The following is a 20,241-nucleotide window of genomic DNA, read 5'->3' as shown; positions in this document are numbered from 1 at the left end:
TCTGCCAAGTTATCCAAGCGCTAGCTGGAAGGTACTAGTATCTCTCATTCGAAGCGCGACCAATTCTCCAAGCGCTAGCTAGAAGGTACTGGTACCTCTCATTCGAAGCGCAACCAATTCTCCAGGCACTAGCTGGAAGGTAATGGTACTTCTCATTCGAAGCGCAAGCACATTCCCAACCATTTCAACATACTAGGATGCATAACAACATAAGTGTAATACATACACAACACAAGTGTAATACATACACAACATATATGAACACATAATCACATATGGAGTACATCCCCTTTCCACTCCCAAATAGCCATGCATATCCAATGTATATAGTTATAGTCATATTCAATGACAAGCACAAGTGATTAATTTCAATTCACCTAGTCCATATGCAATTTCTACAATGGTCATAGCTATCCTCCACCGATAGCTCAAAACATATAGTTCTAAAAATATATACAATCTCCATATGGATAAACTATCCATATTTTCATAGGTGAGAGATTTCAAATATCCAATCCCATCACTTACATTCATATCTATCCTTTTCTGCATCTAATACGAAAAGAAAACAAAAATTCAATTCTCGCATGACTTTCAGTCCAATAACAATGATATTATTTGAAGGTTCCAAGATCCAACCTCAAGTTCATTATTCGTTTACAAAGGGTTATGATTTCATTTTCTTTCAAGAAGACCACTTTTCTTTATTTTTCCAATCCACACAACTCCAACCATTCTCTAAGAATTCATTCTCGTCATTTTACAATACCAAAACCAAAACCTAATCCATATTCTCTTTATTTTACAAAACCAATCCCATTGGTATCAAAACCATAACTCAACTCAACTTCACGTGATTAGTCTAAAACAATACCAACACCGTGGTTTCTCTTCTTTTTATTTTCTTTTGATATAAATACAATTATCCAACCCATATAAGCAAAATATAAAGATTATTCAACTCCCTCCTTTTTAAACCCATTATATCAATAATATCAAATTAGGGCCTTCCTCCCTTTCTTCATAAACATGGTAAATCATCTCTCAAATTACTCAACAACAAACAATTTAACAACACCATTCACAAATATCAAACCCTAGATCCCCTTTTCATGGCTTTCAAGAAAATCCATAATGAATATGGTTTTTATGCAATAAAAACTACCACATATCTATCCATAGATGAAATATTGGAAAGGAGCAAAGAAATCCCTACATCTTGAAGCGAAGAGAAAACAACCCAAAAATCACCTGCGACAAAACCACAAACCACTTGGATCAATAGAAAGCCCTTGACAAGATCTACAACCTTTCCCCAAAGGACCAAGGTGAAAAGATGGCTCTAGGTGAGTGGATCTGAAGATCTAAGTGCGAAAAGTTAAGTTTTAGAGAAAGAGGAGAGAAATCATGGGTTGAGAGAAAAAAGGACAGAAAATCCTTAGAGAAGGAATGGCTTGGGCCTATTTATAATATTGAGGAAAAGCCCTAAGGTCAAAAAAAATAATAAGCCCCAAAACCCCCTCTATTGGGCCCATTTGGACCTCAAAAATCTGGAAAAAAAAACACGCAGGGGTCGACCCTTAGACAGGAGGGGTCAACCCTATCTTCCAGCAACCAACACACAGACATAAAAGGGTCGACCCTCTCTCAATCTAGTGTCTACCCTATCTTCCAGCAACTAACACACAGACATAAGAGGGTCGACCCTCTCCTAGTCTGGTGTCTATCCTATCTTCTAGTAACTAACACACAGACATAAGAGGGTCTACCCTTTCCTAGTCTAGTGTCTACCCTATCTTCCAGCAACACTTCCAGAACTTCACCAACAAGTAAGGGTCGACCCTAGGAAGGCTGGTGTCGACCCTAGAATAGAATTTCAAGCTTCCAAACAACTTTTCAACGTAAACAAGAGTGAACGAGCAATCCTAATAAGTTTAAATCAATTTTCACTCATCCAAAACCAAGATACAACAATACCAAAGATTCCCGAAACATAGTAGCCTCCATTTGGGAAGTGGGTTGGCTTTTTGGCTTTTTGGCTTTTTTGGCTATTTGAGCCTGGGCTCAAAAGCTTGGTTTGGGAAGGGCTTTTTGGCTTTTTGGCTTTTTTGATTTTTTTTGTGAGAGAAGAGTGTAATGATTATGGGTTGGATGTGATGTTTTGTCTATTGTGGCTCAAATAGCCTATTCTGTCTTTTGTGGCTCAAAGAGCCAAAAGAGCCCAAAAAAGCTCTTCCCAAACAACACCAATGATTCAAATACACTTCCCAAAAGTTTTAAAAGGGGTACAAGTGCTACAACCTGTTAATATATGATTTATCATGGAAGCTTCAAAGTGAGTGGATGAACATTTTAAGGAGTAAATGCTACCATAATTGATTGTTGACATTTTGGGCTTTGAAGAAGCTGCTAGGAAGGTGGGAGTAATCAAAAATAAAAATAATAAGTGTATATATACCGAAATTATTTATAGAATGTGACAAACCTTTCATGAGAGGTAGGGCTACCCAACCCCACTCCTTCTGAGAGGTCTTTGCTCGTTCTATGTATACGAGTCGCACATACACCCTAGTACATGTTCCTCGACGCTAAGGGCATCCCCCAAGTGGAGAATTTCCTGACATTTCTGATTGGCTGCCTTATATTTCTAATAAGTTGTTTAATAGTTGGCATGTTGAATCGTATACATAATGGGTTGGTTTAGATCGATCCTAACCGAATGATTATGAATTACTTCTACTTAATAGAATATTATACTCAGCAAGAAGATAAAATCTCAAATCACGGATTTGCATTGCGCGAAATCCATGTCCATGCTATTTTCATTGAACTGCTACAAGATCAACAATTCCATAAGCTTGGGCTTTTATTGCTAACATAAAAACATCTCTTTCCATGTCTTTGGATACAACCCATAAAGGTTTTCCCATTTTAGCATTACTCTGGGCAAGGTTAGACTGATACTAAGAAAGTGGGGATTTTAATTTTTATTTACCAAATTCAGTATATTTTACATAGTTCTAAACTTAAAAATGTCATTTTGTAATGGAAAATTCTCCAGTGTGCACACCGTATGCAATCCTATCAAAAAATTACCTAAGTTTTCAAGAACTTATGATTTCACAAAAATGTGTAAATCGAACATAAATTTGCATAAGTCTTAAATTTTCACGAACTTACTCGAATTTGTATTTAACTTACGTAATTTTATAATAGGGTCACATACGATATGCATTGTACACCAGAGTATTTTCCTTTTATAATACACTCTTTTTTTTGGTGTGTATATACATTATGACAATTTGTAATATTGATACGATAAATATTATAATTAAATTATTTTTAGTTATAACTCAATATATATATATATATATATAATGAGTCATAACTAAATACAATTTAAGATATAACTAAATATTATTTTTTGTCATAATTAAAATAATAACCACAATAACTGATAACCAATATCACAATGAGTTATAACTAAGTCATAATCAACACCAAAATAAGTCATAACCAATAAACTGATCAAATTGTACTTTATGTTCTTTCATCAATAATAACTCTATTTTTCCCACAAAAAAAAAAAAAAAAAAAAACATCACTTGAGGCATAACAATCACAATAGATCATAAATAACACCGTATTGAGTCCAAATAAAGTCATAACAAACACCACACACACAATATATATATATATATTGAGCAACAAAAAAAAATTATTTGTTATAATTAAAAATCACAAAAATTATAAGTGACCGTCTGATGATACATGTCTTTTTTTAAGGTGTGTATTATATAATTTTGTTACTTAAAGTTATTTTGAAGTTATTTTATATATATTTATTATTTTGTAAATTCGTATTTTAAATATATAATTTAAAATTTAAAATTGTATTTTCGACTTCAATTATTTTATTAAAAAAGCCGTCATCATGTTTTGAAAATATATTTCAGAAATAAGTTTAAAATTATTTCAATATAAAATATAAATTTTGAAAAAGCATAAGTTTGATAATAAAAAAAATGAGTAAATTACAAATACACTTCCTGAGATTCACTTAAAGTACAGATTACCCTCTATAATTTGAAAAATTATAAATACCTTCTTATTACTGTAGAATTTTTTACTTAACAGAATTAACTAAAAAATAAAATTTATAATTGCTTTCTTATATAATAATGAAATTACTTAAATTATTAATTGAAATATATTTTTAATATTATTAAAAATAATTAATTGATTTAATGATTTATTAATAAAATTTATGATTTGTTATAAAATTAAAAATTTCAAAAAGTGAAATATAATTTTAAAATTATAAAAAAATTATATTTTAATTAAATCTTAAAAAATATATTTATAATTTACCTTAAAAAATAGTCAAAAAGTGAGATTCGGCATAAGCAGCGTTGGTGGTCGAATCATAATGAAAGAAGTGCAGGTAGGAAATTAAAGGAAAAATTATCAATTGCTCCCGGATGTTACGCGACAAAAATAGTCAAAAAGTGAGATTAGGCAAAAGCAGGGTCGGTGGTCGAATCATAATGAAAGAAGTTCAGGTAGGAAATTAAAGGAGAAATTATTAATTGCTCCCGGATGTTACGCGACAATATTTTTTATAAAGGGGAATCGACCAATAAATTTCATATTTTGGTCTTTTAAATTATATGATCCCAAATGTTTTCTTGTAAATCAGATAATCCTTCTGGCTGGTTGTTTACCAATTTGTCATTAGGCAAAGCATTGTCTATAGTTGTTAACTTAATTATGAAAATAACGGTGTGTGTGTGTTTCACGTTGTTGGAAAAAGTGTACTAATAGTCTTTTAGTAATTTGAAACGTATGCGAAGTTGGTATATGTGTGGTCATGATGTGATTGTGTGATCCGTTTGCCCTTATTCCTTTGGACTCAACACATGCAATTGTACCCATTTGTAAAGTAGGTCGTTCCAACCTGATTCGCACAAGAGCATACTGGGTGGTGGGGTGTTTGTGTGCCACGTTGTTCGAAAAGTGCTCTAATAACTTTTTAAAGTTCGGTTATTTTTAACACGCGCAGTGTGGAACATGAATTCTTTACTAATTGTTTTTTCGCACGTGATGTGAAGACATGCATTAATTTAATCAAATTGGATCTGCCACGTTGGAGTGTCACATGTCACGTTTAGGAAAAGTACATTAAGGAGTTTTTAATTTTTTTTAGAGTGCTACATCATACTCGCCACATTGTCATATCTGAAAAAAATATACTAAGCAATTTTTTTTTGAAGTGTCACATTATATCTATCACGTTGTTACATTTGGAAAAAAAATACACTAAGAATGAGTACAAATTTTGTAGTGTCACATCATACCTACCACGTTGTCACATTTGAAAAAGTACACTACATAATTTTTAATTTTTTTTGGAGTGCCCATCATTGAAGTGTCACATTAATACATGTCACATTGAAATATCACACCATACATGTCACATATTACAAAAAAAATGACAAAGTTGGAGAAGTTATATGGCGGTTGCAGTTCATATGCGACATTGACTGAATGATAACAATACAATAGCATGAAAAAGGAATCCATCTGCATAAGAGAAATACATTTTTTTTTTTTAAAAAAAAACACTAATGATAAAAGGTACAAACACGCACACAGAGTAAGTGTTGGTGTGTGAACATAAATTGGCGTCAACGCCCACCTTGTAAACAACCCACCATTGCAACCATGTTTTTCCACGCATAAATCTGGGGTTTATGTTCACATAATAATCCACAAATAGCAACAAAAACTCCCAACAAAACGGCCGTCTCTTTTTACATCGTCTGCAAAAGACTACTCGCCCACGTCGTTAACGAAGAGAATGTAAACAGAAATGCACTCCTCACTGTCCAAAATGTGTGATCACCTATTATCAAAAAAAACAAACTTTCCTACTAAACTACTGAGGCTATATCCGTCTATAAGCAACCCACACCCACATTTGAAAAACGACTTTGTAGCCACACATTCCACCTAAAAAGGATTTATCAATCAACCATTTAAAACACAGGACCAAATAGTATAACAGTTCGCAAAATAGGACTTTTCAATAAATTTTCCTTTTATAAATTATAATTTATTATATTTCTCATATTATCTAATTATTCAATATAAATTTATGAATTTCATTCCCCCTATCAAATGAAGAGAGAGTGGGAATACACAAGCATAATAGCTGCATTCACACTGAGTCACTGACCAAAACAAACAAAACTAGAAAAAACTATTAAAAAAAATTTCAAAGTCGAAGTCAAATCAACTAACTCTATTACAACATTATTATTTAAATTTAAAAATTAGAGGTATTTCTTAAATTTAAAAATATAACAATTAATTAGAATATTTAAAGTAATATTTTTTATGTCTTCTATAATCATCAATCAATCATCTCACTTACACATTATTAAATATAAAAAGTGAGTTAAACAAATAAACTTATATATTATTTTCCTTATTATTATTTTTAAAATAAAGCCCTCGTTTGGCATAAAAGTTTTTGGGGCTTAAAGGCTAAAATAGCCATAAAATAATAAAATAATCTAAAAAGTCAACAAGACAAAATGCTACATCCAAACAATAATCATTTTATTTTTTCTCTCACAAAAGTTAAAAAAGTCAAAATCTAACTCAAACGATACTTTTTAATCCCAAGCTAAAATAGCCAAAATGTCAAAAAGCTAAAAAACCAATCCACATCCCAAATGAAGTCAAATTACATTAAGACATCATTAACTATTAATAAATAAGTGTGATAGGCTATCTTGGACTAGACTGTGTTTTTTAGGCTCGTGCGACCCATTATGGATCCCATCTCAATAATTTAAATCATTCATTTTTTTGATTTGCCAATATCAAGATTTAAAGTCAAGAAAAGATGACAGCATCCTAAAGTCAATCTAAAATATCTTTCTTATTCAGAATTGGATATCTTATCTATTTGAGGGCATTATTAAGAAGTTTATAATTAATAACCAATCTTAACCCACCTCTTTCTTTTTCTACATTTTTATTAACATAAAATGCTATACAACTCCAAGGAGAGTAGCTAGGTCTAATGAGCTTTTTCTAAAGAAGACTATCAATTTCAGTTCTGCATAATCCCAAATACTTAGATTTCATTTGACTAGGTCTAGCCTTAGTCGAAATATGGCGTTCATCAAAATCGGGTTCACGGAAGAAAAACTACATGTTTCTTTTTGTCCCACAATGCATTAGGAATGTCATTACAGATTCATATTGGAATTCTTTTTCAATCTTCTTAATATGTTGTTGAATGATAGATTATTGTAATTTCTGATCAATTATTAAATAAAAAAACTTCCTTTTGAAGAAAGTTTAGTTGTTTTTCTTTAGAATTGACAAGATCCTTGATCTGGTCTAATTTCTTTGTAAATGGTTCAGTTATGAATTCAAGAACAATTGATTGATTATTGATAGTAGTATGGATTCCTGCTGAATCAATTTTGTCTATAGGCATTAATAGACATAAGAATGCTAAAAAATCTAGAAATTCCCTAGATATTGATTTGTGATTATGTATCAATTTTAAGCACTAAATATCACTCACAATCAAACAATCAAGAAAAATCGACACAACGATTTTAACGTAGAAAAATCACAATTGGAGTGCCTCCAATTGTGATGAAAAACCACGGGCAAGAGCTATAAAACAATCTACTAAAAAGACATAAAGGAATTACACAAGTATTCTCTCAATTACCTAACGAATGCACGCCCGAATTGAACAGACCCCAATGTGACTCTTCCACCACCGTCTTCACCTCGGAATTATCTTGCCCAGCGTTGAATCCACAATGCTAATGTCGAATCACGACGATGAGCCACTCTAGAATCCACCAAAGCTTCAGGCTCGAATTCCCCGGAATCCACCGAAGAACAACTCTCTCTTTTGTGTAGAATAAACAAGCAATCCTTTGATGTATACTTCTCAAACCATGAGTTGGATACTCAATTAAACATCAAAGAAACCAAGCAAAATAGCCCTAGATATAAATCCTAATATCCAAGAAGAAAATCTGAAAGCTTAACCCTAGTTTTTACTTAAACAAGTACTTATAGAAAACAGGGACTGCGACGGTCGCTTGAGCGAAGAGGAACGAAATACGCATGTTTTCCTTAAGTGGCATCGCTCAAGCCAAGCTTCCTTTGCTCAAGCGTACAATCTTCCTTCTCAGGTTTTTCGTCGACAAAAAGCAACTTCTGGGAGCAAGACATCTTCGCTCAAGCCAGGACTCCTTCGCTCAAGCGACCAAACAATTTCGACTGCAATTTTGCATTTTGCTTCGGGGGCGCTGCCCCCTGGACCCCCGTGAGCTGACCGGGCAACTCGATTCCCGTCATAGTCAACGAAGTGGCAAACCTGAAAGAATTAACTTCACATACTTCTGAAACATCTCTGCAAGGCACAATTCGGGTTGGATTCGCATCTAAAAACTCATAACCTTACTGAAATAAAAGTGAAAATACAAGTACAACTAAAAGGAGTTTTGGCAAATGGGATTGCCAAGAACAAAACCTAACAAATGGTGTTCCCAATATGATGGTCTGGGACATATTTCTTACAAAAACAAAAGATGTAGGAAGATAGATTCCTTGGTTACAAATTAATACTTCAGGTAACTTATATTTGATAATCATTCTAGTTCCACTTGCATTGATGAGTGATTGTGTGGTCTTTTCAAAATACTGTGTAGGAATTAATTCTTCCTAAATACTGTTCATGTTAGCGGCTTTTTCAAGAATGAATTCTTTTTCAATAACAAAAGTAATTTGGATATATCATTTTTGATAGGTAACTTGATTTAACAATACGGTTCACCTTTTCAAATTGTTGTTGGATTCCAGAATTAATTTCTTGTTTATCTTTCTTTTCCTCTTTTAGAGTCGAGAGTTGTTGGTTTATTTGAATAATGTCTATAAGGGATTTCTGATGAGAAGATTTTAAATCTTTCAATTATATTTTTTGCAAATTGATTTATGCCTTTAAATCTGTAATGCCTACGAGTCTAGTTTCATATTTGGATGTGGACTCAAAATGATTCATGAGCTCCTTCATGTTGTAAATATTAGCTAATAATAAATTTTCAGATTTAGCTTTTTGAGCCTCAGAATAACAAACTTCTAACATTTTAAGCTTTATTTCAAGATCTTGAATTTTATTAATGACTTTCAGAAGTGATTTTTGATTATCAGAGAGAACATTGATACTTGGTCTTTCCATATTGAGACCATTCATTTCGACAGTGGCTTTCTAATAATTATTGTCAAATATAGAACATTGATTAATATTTTAGTAGGGGCAATATGGCTGCTCATCATTTTCTGATGATTCGATGTCATAACATAATTCAGCTAATTCTTCATCATTATTTGAACGAGGTTCGGATTCAGAGGAATATAACATGATTTTGTATAATTGCTGTTTTAACCTTTCATCAAGGTTTAGCTATTTAATCTTTTGTTTGGTCCTGCATTTACTGGCATAATGGCCAATTCTGCCACACTTGTAACATTTTGCGGTTGATTTATTTTTTTTGTGGTTATAGATTTTTTTTTTCTTGTTTTTCCAATAAGAGATTGAGGATTTTTCTTCAGGATAATACTACTTTTTCCTTTTGTACTTTTTTTTTTTTTTTATAGAATTCATTTTTCTTTGCTGTTTTGGTTTCTTCGATATTCAAGTTTGGTTTCATAGGTAAATTGATCACAAAATTCACCTAATTCTTTGCGGCCTGTTAGATTTTAGTTTTTCATTTGATGTGTAACGGTTCGAGTTGAGATCCAAGATTTCTGTCAAAAATTGGACTTTAGTCTGAAAATTTTCTAAGTGTAAAAGTTAGATTTTTCAAAACTTACGATTTTGAAAATAATATTTGATGGTAATTGTTTCTTATACATTAAATAGTCTAATTTGATTTTATGAGATTTTTTACGAGGTATTAATCACTTTACTTCAACATCAAACTTATAAATTTTAGTTGAAAATTTATTTTTATACTAAAACCGGGGGAGTCACTTTTTCATTTAATTGGATTTTGATTTTTTTTTTTTTTTTTTTTGTATTTTTCTTTGAATCCAAATGGGGGGTATTTTCTTATTTACATTATAATCTTAAGTACATGAAATATAGAGGCTAAATGAAAGTATTTACTTATGGAAATAAGGTTGATGTGCTAGGAGTGCCTTAGGAACTGTGTTGTGTAACTAGTTGTGTCTAGGGCGACCGCAAGAGCAGTCAAGTGGTCGCTCGAGCCAAGATGCGAGGCTCCTAGTATTTTCACTATAAACCTACAAAACTTCTGAGAGATTGTATTCACCGCTCGAGCGGTAAAATTTTTGCACGAGCGGTCTGTTCAGGATCAGCACTTTAAAAAGTCATTTTTGGACCACTTTTCTTTATTCTTTCCAGAATTTTCTCTCTCCTCTCCCTCTCTTTTAGCCATTGTTGAGCTCCAAGCTCATTAAACCTTAAATTTCATCTCCTTAGCTTGAGAATCTCACCCTAGTTCCTTGTAGAAAAATGATGAGCACAATGAAGGCTTTCTATTAATCTGAGTGGATCTTGTTTTCGTTGAGGTTGGTCTTCCGGGTTTCTTCCTTTCCTTGCTAGAGATAGGGATTTCTTTGCTTCTATTCAATATTTTCGTATAAATAGATGAGTAATACGTTGTTATTGCATAAATCTTAAGTTGAAAGAGATTTCTTGAAATAGATGTAGAGAAATGTTTGGGTTTCTAACTCAAAAGAGATCACCTATGATTTTAAGTTGATTATTGAAGTTTTGAGCTATTGAAATATGATTACACTTTTGAAAATGAAAAGCCCCAATTTTTGTTCAAACCCTAGTTTTAAATTTTAATTAAACAAGGGGTTTTCTTCAATTAACCTTAAATTCTTGAAATTGAGTTGAGGTTTGGTTGAATTGGGTCTAAACATTGATTATTAAATGTGGTGAGAATGATTATTGAGCAATGGGATTCATGTATAGTAAATAGATAATGAGAAATGAGTGTAATAAGCTATGTAATGTGTATGGAATTAAATGGGAATATTGTGGATAACAAATTATGTTGTTGCATAAAGATAAATTTTACTTTAATTGTTATGTGTTGTGGACATGATTTGGTTTTTGAATTAAAATGATGAATTGTGGAATAAAGTTTGGAAAGGGGTTCGTTTCCTTCCAACTCGTGATCGGTAAAGTGTGGTGCTTGAAAAAGGTTCTGCCTTCCTTTTGGAGTAGCACCCGGTAAAGCGTGTGGATTGTTGGGCTATATGGAGGTTCCGCGTTCCTTCTGGCTAGCCACCAGTGAGGCATGGCGCTTGACAAAGGTTCAGCATTCCTTCCAAAGTAGCGCCCGTTAAACTGTGTTGGTATGGCTTAGTGAAGGCGGTTATTGGCCTATGGATATTTGTTGAGAATCTTATGATAATTCCGTTATGTGATTGTGAAAATTATTAGATGTAAAAGTTGAAGTGTGTAAGGTGGAATACATTGTTAGTGAGTTAATTCTTGTAACTCAATTATTTGGAAATTGTTGACTTATGCTTGAGATTATGTTGAGATGAAGAATTGTATTTAGAAAGCAAAACGTGTAAATGAGACAAGATGGAAAACAAATCGAGCAGAATAGCTATCATATGCGAAATGTGTTATGGCGTGAAAATGTTTAGTATTTTAGGGAATTAATGAGTATGAAAGGAGAACTAGAAGTAATAAATGATAAGTAAGCTTAAACCTTCATCTAAGGAGACGAGTTTTAGGTGAATTACTTAACTGAATTTTTGTAAGATAAATAGTTAACAAAGGAGGTTTCAATGAAATGGCAAGTAGGATTTTATGAAAAACTTATCTATTTATGTAATCTATTTTCCATACAAAGGACACGTTAATTATGTATGTATCACCTGATAGCATTCATGATCACATTTATCTATTGATCTTATTGTTGGAAATCATTGTAGATCCCTACTGGACTTAGTGCTCATCCCATGTTGTTTAACCATTTTTACATGAACGAAGTTGTTGCAACGATTTGAAGATCATGAAGTCCTAGTTCATTAAGACTTATTGTAAATGAAGTGTTAGAATGTTGTAATAAGGATGTTATCCTTCTATTGTATATGATTATTGTGTAACCTTTTATGTAAGTCTTAAGGCATGTATTGTGAACATTTGTGTAGAACATTTTTATCATTGTAATTATGCTAGAGAGAACCTTATTTATTCTATCAAACTTGTTTGATTCCTATAATTATAATTTAGAAATGGATGTTTGTAAGAAATTTGGTAATGTATCTGAGTAATAAAATTTGGGTGTGACAGCTAAAGTTTAAGGTCTAACATAATACAAGACCTTCTAGGATTACTATGGAAATGAATTGACCATAGTTACATTGGTGATATGCAATGCTTAGGCCATCATGTTTGTCCCTAAGCTTTTTGTGGATTTTCTCAGCAAAAAAGGTTTGGTAAGCCATCGATAAATTTGGCCCTCCAATGTTGACTATTAGTGTCAGAACGTTGCATGACTTTCATAAGAAAAACATCCTTGTACCAACAAAAGTGAGTGAGAGATGGGCATCTCCAATTTTGTAAAAGTTCACGACCTCTATCAGTGCCAGCAACTCCAAGTGTAAAATGGTGTAAAATAGCTTGAGAGAGTGTATAAACAGCATCTTCTCTAGACGGGCTTAGATGGGTAAGAGGATTAACCTCAACCTTGACAGCATCAAGGATTTCAAAATGTTATGCTTTGGTGCGAACATTATCCCACCATCCCTTTAGGATTCCCGTAAAGCCATTGACTATAAAAGAGGTCATTTGCTGATCAGAATTATCATTTTGCTTACAGACAAAAGCATACATAAACATTTGATATACAGTTTCAAAGATTTACCATCTATGTTCCATTCATCGATAGTTTTACCATGGTAAGATTTCTAATAATGAAAAAAGTCTTCTTCATACAAAATATCCCAAGGAGTTGGTCTTTGATAACAATACCAACTAGGTCCTGCAAAAGTAGTCCTACTAGTTCCTCCCGAATAATTAACTTTGTTAATTGAGTCTTTGATATATTGAAGACTAGGGTGAATTTGAAAGATTTGGGTAGTATCTAAATTAGTTTTAGATTCTGAAACCACTCTAGGTTGAGCAGAAAAAATATTGATATTGTTTTCAAGTGAAGAGATATTAATATTCTTTATTCTCTTAACAATATTATCTAGAAATTCATCATTCTTTTTAGTAAAATTTTAATTTAAAATTTATAAGTTCTAGAGGTGGTTTCATATTGTTTTATGGATGGGTTCTTCGAGTTTGCCCTTATGCTTGTAATTATGTTCAAGATTCTGAACAGATTCTTCAATTCGAATTAATTGCTGAACTACAATTTAAAAACACATATTAGTGTAATTATTCTGCTTAAGAATAGTATTAACATGAGCCACAATGGCCAAATTTGTTGTCATAATTAAGTCATAATCAACACCAAAATAGGTCATAACCAATAACTTTCATCATTGATAATTCTATTTTGCCCGTAATAAAAAATAAATAAATAAATAAATAAAAAAGGTTACAACCAAACATCACTTGAGGTATAAGCAAAACTTCTTCGGGCTAAAATAACAACTACAATATGTCATAATTGAATTATTACCAATACCATATTGAGTCCAAAAAAAAAAAAAATCAGCAACAAAGGAGATTTTATTTATTATAATCAAAGATCAAAAAAAATCATAAGTAGACGTATGATACATGTCTTTTTTAAGGTGTGTATTATATAATTTTTTTACTTGAAATTATTTTGGATTTGTTTTATATATGTTTATTATTTTGTAAAGTTGTATTTTAAATATATTTTTTAAAATTTTAAATTGTATTTTTGACTTCAATTACTTTATTAAGAACAACTGTAACTGTGGGGATATATTTTCTGAGTACCAACACGTGGCATGTTGACGCCGACGTGTCAGCCGAGGTGCCACGTGTCGTGGTAGTTACGCCGAGGTAATCTCGGAGTTGCCGAGGTTATCTCCGAAGATATCGAAATCCGAGATAAGCAGATAAGGGACAAGAATCCTAAGACAAAAAGGGGACTTTACCAAGATAAGGATTAAGCTCTTAGGGAGTTTATCTTTATCTCTTGAGGAGTCCAAAGTAAGCACTGAATTGGAGTTCATAGAAGTCATACTTCTGGTAGGACTTGGATTGAGTAAATTATAAAAGAGAGGCACCCCCATGGGTCTAAGGTATGCAATTTATGTTTTCAGTATTAAGTTTAGCACTTGATTATCTTTGAGAGATATACTGACTTGATCGTCGGAGTGCCCCCGAGTGGAAGAACCACCGCCGGAGCCTTTTCTTTCTGTTACAGGTTGCTGAAGCCATCTATTCTGCCTGTGCTCTCCAGTTGATCACTAAACGGGCAGTGTGGTCAGATTTTTACTCACACAATTTGGCGCCGTCTGTGGGAAAGAAGGAAGAATAGATGGCCAGTAACGGACAGCAGGAAAAAATTGGGGACGACGCTCCTGCTGCTAGTGGCAGACCAATTGACCTTGACATTGAAGGAGACAACCATAATACAGAAACCCGTGACCAGGGTCACAGAGAGAAAGACGTCGTCCAGGAGGGCGACATATCGAAGAGGGCAGGCCAAGGAAAGTACTACAATGAAGATAACCTCCAGGTATGGAGGGACAGGTGCCTACGGAGGGATGAGGAAGTAAGAGAATTGGCAAACAAGTTGGCAGACCTTCAGTCAGTCGTCAACTTCATGATGCAGAATAATGTTATGCAGCCACCATACCCGCTGCAAGATACGCCGATGCCAGCAACCAACACCCAGAAGGGCGGAAGAAAAACAATCCTCGAAGTCCCTCAGCACTCCAGGAGTGGAAGGCATTCTCACCGGCCTTCCAGGGAAGTCGGACGAGAAGAGCCGAGGCAAGAAGAGTCCCGAAGGATGCACCACATGAAGAATCCAGAGCCCAAAGAACATCAGCATGTTCAAGGGCAAGCACTCTGCTTTGACACAACCCATGAAGAAAGATCGAAACGGGCCCACCACGAGGCCGAAAGCAGTGTACCAAAAAGGCTGAAGTCCAAAGACAGCCGAGCTCCAGGGAGGAGCAAAGAAGACCTGAGGGACTACCTCAAAAGGAGACAGCAGAATGTTGAGGCCGAGGTAAACTCCCCAGTAAAGCCAAAGACAGCCTTCTCGGTGGAACTGGACAAATTCAAAGCACCAAAGAGATTCAGTATGCCGAGGTTTCAAATATATGATGGTAAGTCAAACCCCAACTTTCATATTGGGCTATACCTGAATTCAATGGCATTATATAGTGGGAACGAGCCGTTGCTCTGCAAAGTATTCCCCTCATCCTTTGGGGAAATTGCATCTGATTGGTTCCATAAACTACCGAAGGGAAGCGTGAAGAGCTGGGAAGGCCTGGCCGAGATGTTTGTGGCCAGGTTCGTGACGAACAAACTGCAGCCCCTAAGGGTTGATGCTTTGATGGCCTTAAGAATCACCAAGGAAGAAGGCCTTAGGGCCTATGCGAAGAGGTATTACGAGGTGTTCAACCGGATACCCGAATGCAACCAAGAGGTGGCGGTCGTGTCTTTCAAGAACGGCCTGAAAGACGACTGCCCACTGCGGAAAGCTTTGGCAAAAACATTGCCAAAAAGCATGGAAGAACTCATGGCGAGAATTGAGAAGTACGCCAGGGCCGAAGAAGATACATCGGGAAACAAAGAGGTAAAACAAGAGAAGAGAAACGGCTCGCCGAAGCGAGGCCGAGGCAGCAATAGGCCGACCAAACAAGAGACAGAGTTAAGAAGTAAACAAGCAGTAACGACGGTATTCCAAATCCCAATCCATAAAGTCCTGGATCAAATTCGAAACCAACCCTATTTCAGGGCTCCGGCAAGAGCACCAGGGGAATTCATGGGAAGAAACGTTGGTAGGCGTTGTGCCTACCACAATGAAGAAGGGCACCCAACTCAAGGTTGCAGAGCCTTGAAAGCACACTTGGAGGACCTGGTGAGGCAAGGCCTTCTAAGGGACCTGGTCGATGAAGCCAGGACAAGGGAAGAACAGGCAAGGTTGCCTCAAGCACCAGCAGCGCCGCCTCCCCCAGCACAGCTACCACAAGCAGGAGGACCGAGGGTGGTTAATGTGATCCACTCAAGGGTCAACGAAAACGAAGTCAGAGGGGAGACCCAGAGGGTAAGACATTTACAGCATGTCTACCAAGTCGGGGAGAAGAGACATCGGCCAGAAGAATGCCAAGGGCCGATGATAGCCTTTACTGAAGCCGACCTGGAATTGGTCCAACATCCGCATAATGATGCCTTGGTAGTATCCCTCCAGGTTGGGGAGTGCCAAGTGAAACGCATCCTAATAGATTAAGGCAGCTCTTGTGACATCATGTATGTCAGATGTTACAAGGAGCTGGGCCTTCACCCTGATGACTTAGAACAATCCAGCAGCCCGATGGTCGGCTTTAATGGAACGCCGACATGGCCACTGGACGCAACAAGCTTGGAAGTACAAGCCGGCACTAAGAAGATCAAGACAGAATTTCTGGTAATTAACACGCCCTCACCATACAACATCATCTTGGGAAGGCCGTGGTTACATGCAATGGGGGCAGTTCCCTTAACATTGCATCAACTACTGCGGTTCCCAACAGAGCATAGGATTGAAGAAGTCAGAGGAGATCAATTGCAGGCAAAAAATTGCTCCATGGCAGCAATGAAGTCCACCTGCAGCGTACAAGAACCAAGGAAAGAAGAAATTGAAGATGAGGCCATGGAGGTCCTGGAAGATGTCGGCAAAGAACCAGCCGAGAAGAGCGAAGAGGCGCTAAAGAAAATCCTTATCCAGGAAGGCGACGAAGAGCGTTTCGTTCTTCTCGGCTCAGGCTTAGCTAGAGAAGAGGAAAGAGAACTGGAAGATTTTTTGAGAACAAACATAGAGGTGTTCGCTTGGACACCTTATGAGATGCCTGGCATTGACCCCGAGGTCACTTGCCACAGACTGAATGTCAACAGGTCGGCAAAACCTGTGATTCAATGAGCCAGAAGACCGACGTTGATGCACGTCGAAGCAGTAGAAGAAGAGGTAGACAGACTTCTAGAGGCCAGGGCCATCCGAGAAGTTCAATACCCAACATGGCTGTCCAACACAGTAGTGGTGAAAAAGAAGAACGGCAAATGAAGGGTTTGTGTAGACTTTACCAGCCTCAACAAAGCCTGTCCCAAGGACAGCTTTCCTCTGCCCAAGATTGACCAACTAGTAGATACTACTTCGGGGCACGAAAAGATGAGTTTTCTGGATGCATACAGGGGGTACCACCAGATTGCCATGTACCCCCCAGACGAAGAGAAGACCGCGTTCATCACCCCTAAAGGCCTGTACTGTTACAAGGTAATGCCTTTCGGGTTGAAAAACGCAGGAGCAACTTATCAGAGGTTAGTGACAAAGATGTTTAAGCACCTGATTGGCAAAACAGTAGAAGTCTACATCGACGACATGGTCATGAAGACAAAGGAATCTAAGGGTCATCTTGCCGACCTAAAAGAGGTCTTTGACATACTCAAAAGTTATCGGCTCCGACTCAACGCCTCGAAGTGCACCTTTGGAGTTGGATCAGGTAAATTTTTAGGGTATCTGGTAACAAGAAAGGGCATTGAGGCCAGCCCAGACCAAATCAAGGCCATCCTAGAACTAAAGAGCCCGACATCGGCAAAGCAAGTTCAAATGCTTACTGGAAGGGCCGCAGCCCTAAACAGATTCATCAGCAGAAGCTCAGATAAGTGCAGACCCTTCTTCAACCTGGTGAAAAAAGCCACAGTTTTCCTATGGACAGAAGAATGCGAAGCCGCTTTAACCAACCTAAAGAAGTACTTGACCACAACTCCGATTCTTTCCAATCCAGTACCAGGGAAGGAACTGTTTTTGTATTTGGCAGTCTCAGAACACGCAGTCAATGCAGTGCTAATCCGAGAGGAAAAAGGGGAACAAAAGGCTGTTTATTATGTAAGTAAAACTTTGGCCGATGCAGAAACAAGATATCTACCACTGGAGAAATTAATGTTGGCCTTAGTAATGGCTTCAAAGAAGTTGAACCATTACTTTCAGGCGCACAAGATTGTGGTCCTAACAGAGCACCCACTGAAGTCCTTGTTGCAACAAGGAGACTTAACAGGAAAGATAGCAAGATGGGCGGTAACCCTGGGCCAGTATGACCTGGAGATCAGACCAAGAACAGCAATAAAGGGCCAAGTTTTGGCCGACTTCGTGGCAGAATTCACGCCTGAAACTGTGGAACATCGGGCTCCGCAGAGCCTGGATGAGCATTGTCCCAGCAAACAAGGAGAATACCAGCCTAAGGCAAGAGAACAGAAGAAGGAAAAGCTCAGACCCTGCAGCATCTACATCGGCGATTCATTCAGATTATTCGTCGACGGAAGTTCAAACCGCCAGGGAGCAGGGGCAGGAGTACTGCTGATATCTCCAGATGGAGAAATAGTAGAACAGTCCATCCGTTTAGGGTTCAAAGCCTCAAACAATGAGGCAGAATACGAAACACTAATTGCAGGGCTAAAACTGGCAGCAGCAGCAGAAGCAGATGAGGTAATTGTTTTTTGTGATTCACAACTCATTGTTAATCAGTCAATAGGAGAATTTGCAGCCAGGGACGAAAGAATGTCGGCATATGCAAAGGAAGTCATCAGATTAGCAGCCCTGTTTCAAAACTGCAGACTACTCCAAGTTAGCCGAGATGACAACACCCATGCCGACGCGTTGGCTAATCTGGCGAGTTCAATTCAGACTGGAAAAACAAGGACAATTATGATCGACTATATATCGGCCCCGAGCATAGATCCACAGAGCACCGAACAAGAAGCAATGTGCGTGGACTTGGGACCAAGCTGGATGGATGCAATCATTGCATTCCTAAAAGAGGGAAAGCTGCCAGAAGACCATAAAGAAGCACATAAAATCAGACTGAAGTCGGCCAGATTCAGTCTAACAGCAGAAGGCCATCTCTACAGAAGGTCCTTCACTAGGCCGCTTTTAAGGTGCATACACCCTTTGTAGGTTGAATATTTTCTTTACGAAATTCATGAAGGAATTTGTGGAAGCCATGCTGGGGGCAGATCATTAGCCCACAGGGCCATTACCCAGGGGTATTGGTGGCCCTACATGCAAAAGGATGCTGAAGCCTATGTGAAGAAGTGTGAACAATGCCAAAGGTTTGCACCTTTGATACATCAGCCAGCTGCTGACCTGAACCCAGTATCCAACCCTTGGCCGTTTGCCCAATGGGGGCATGGATCTGGTTGGACAACTTCCCCAAGCAACTGGGCAGAGAAAATACTTTCTGGTAGCAATAGACTACTTTACAAAATGGATAGAGGCAGAACCTCTTGCCAAAATCCGAGATGTGGACGTCAAGAATTTTATATGGAGAAACATCATCACCAGATTTGGGATTCCAAGAGCAATAGTCGCCGACAACGGAACATAGTTTGACAGCAAACTCATCAAGAACTTTTGTGCAAAATTCAAGATCGAGAATTATTTCTCAACACCAAGTTTTCCCCAAAGCAACGGACAAGCAGAGGCATCCAACAAAGTAATTCTGGATGGAATAAAGAAGAGGCTACAGGCAGCAAAAGGAAAATGGGTAGACGAGTTGCCAACGTGCTTTGGGCATATCGGACTACGCCGAGAAGATCAACAGGAGAATCCCCCTTTGCCATTGCTTATGGCACAGAAGCAGTCATCCTATTGGAGATCGGCATCCCAGGGATCAGAACCCAGGGAGTTGAGAATGGCACCAATGACATACTCTTAGCCCGAGATCTGGATCTTTTAGAAGAACGAAGAGAGAAGGCTGCAATTCAGCTTGCAGTATACCAGCAACAGCTTGCCAAAACATACAACAAGAAGGTCAATCCAAGAAATTTTCAAGTCGACGACCTAGTCCTGAGAAAAGTCGTCGTGAACAAGAAGGATCCCAGAGAGGGCAAGCTTGGCCCAAACTGGGAAGGACCCTATAGAATTACTTCAGTATTAGGCAATGGAGCTTATCGGCTTGAGGACAATGAGGGCAAAGCATTGCCCAGACCTTGGAATACCTGTAATTTGAAATTTT

This window comes from Camellia sinensis, chromosome 5 (assembly GCF_055761805.1).
Source record: "Camellia sinensis isolate YWXY chromosome 5, ASM5576180v1, whole genome shotgun sequence".
NCBI lineage: Eukaryota > Viridiplantae > Streptophyta > Magnoliopsida > Ericales > Theaceae > Camellia > Camellia sinensis.
Note: the sequence above shows the minus strand (reverse complement) of the source record.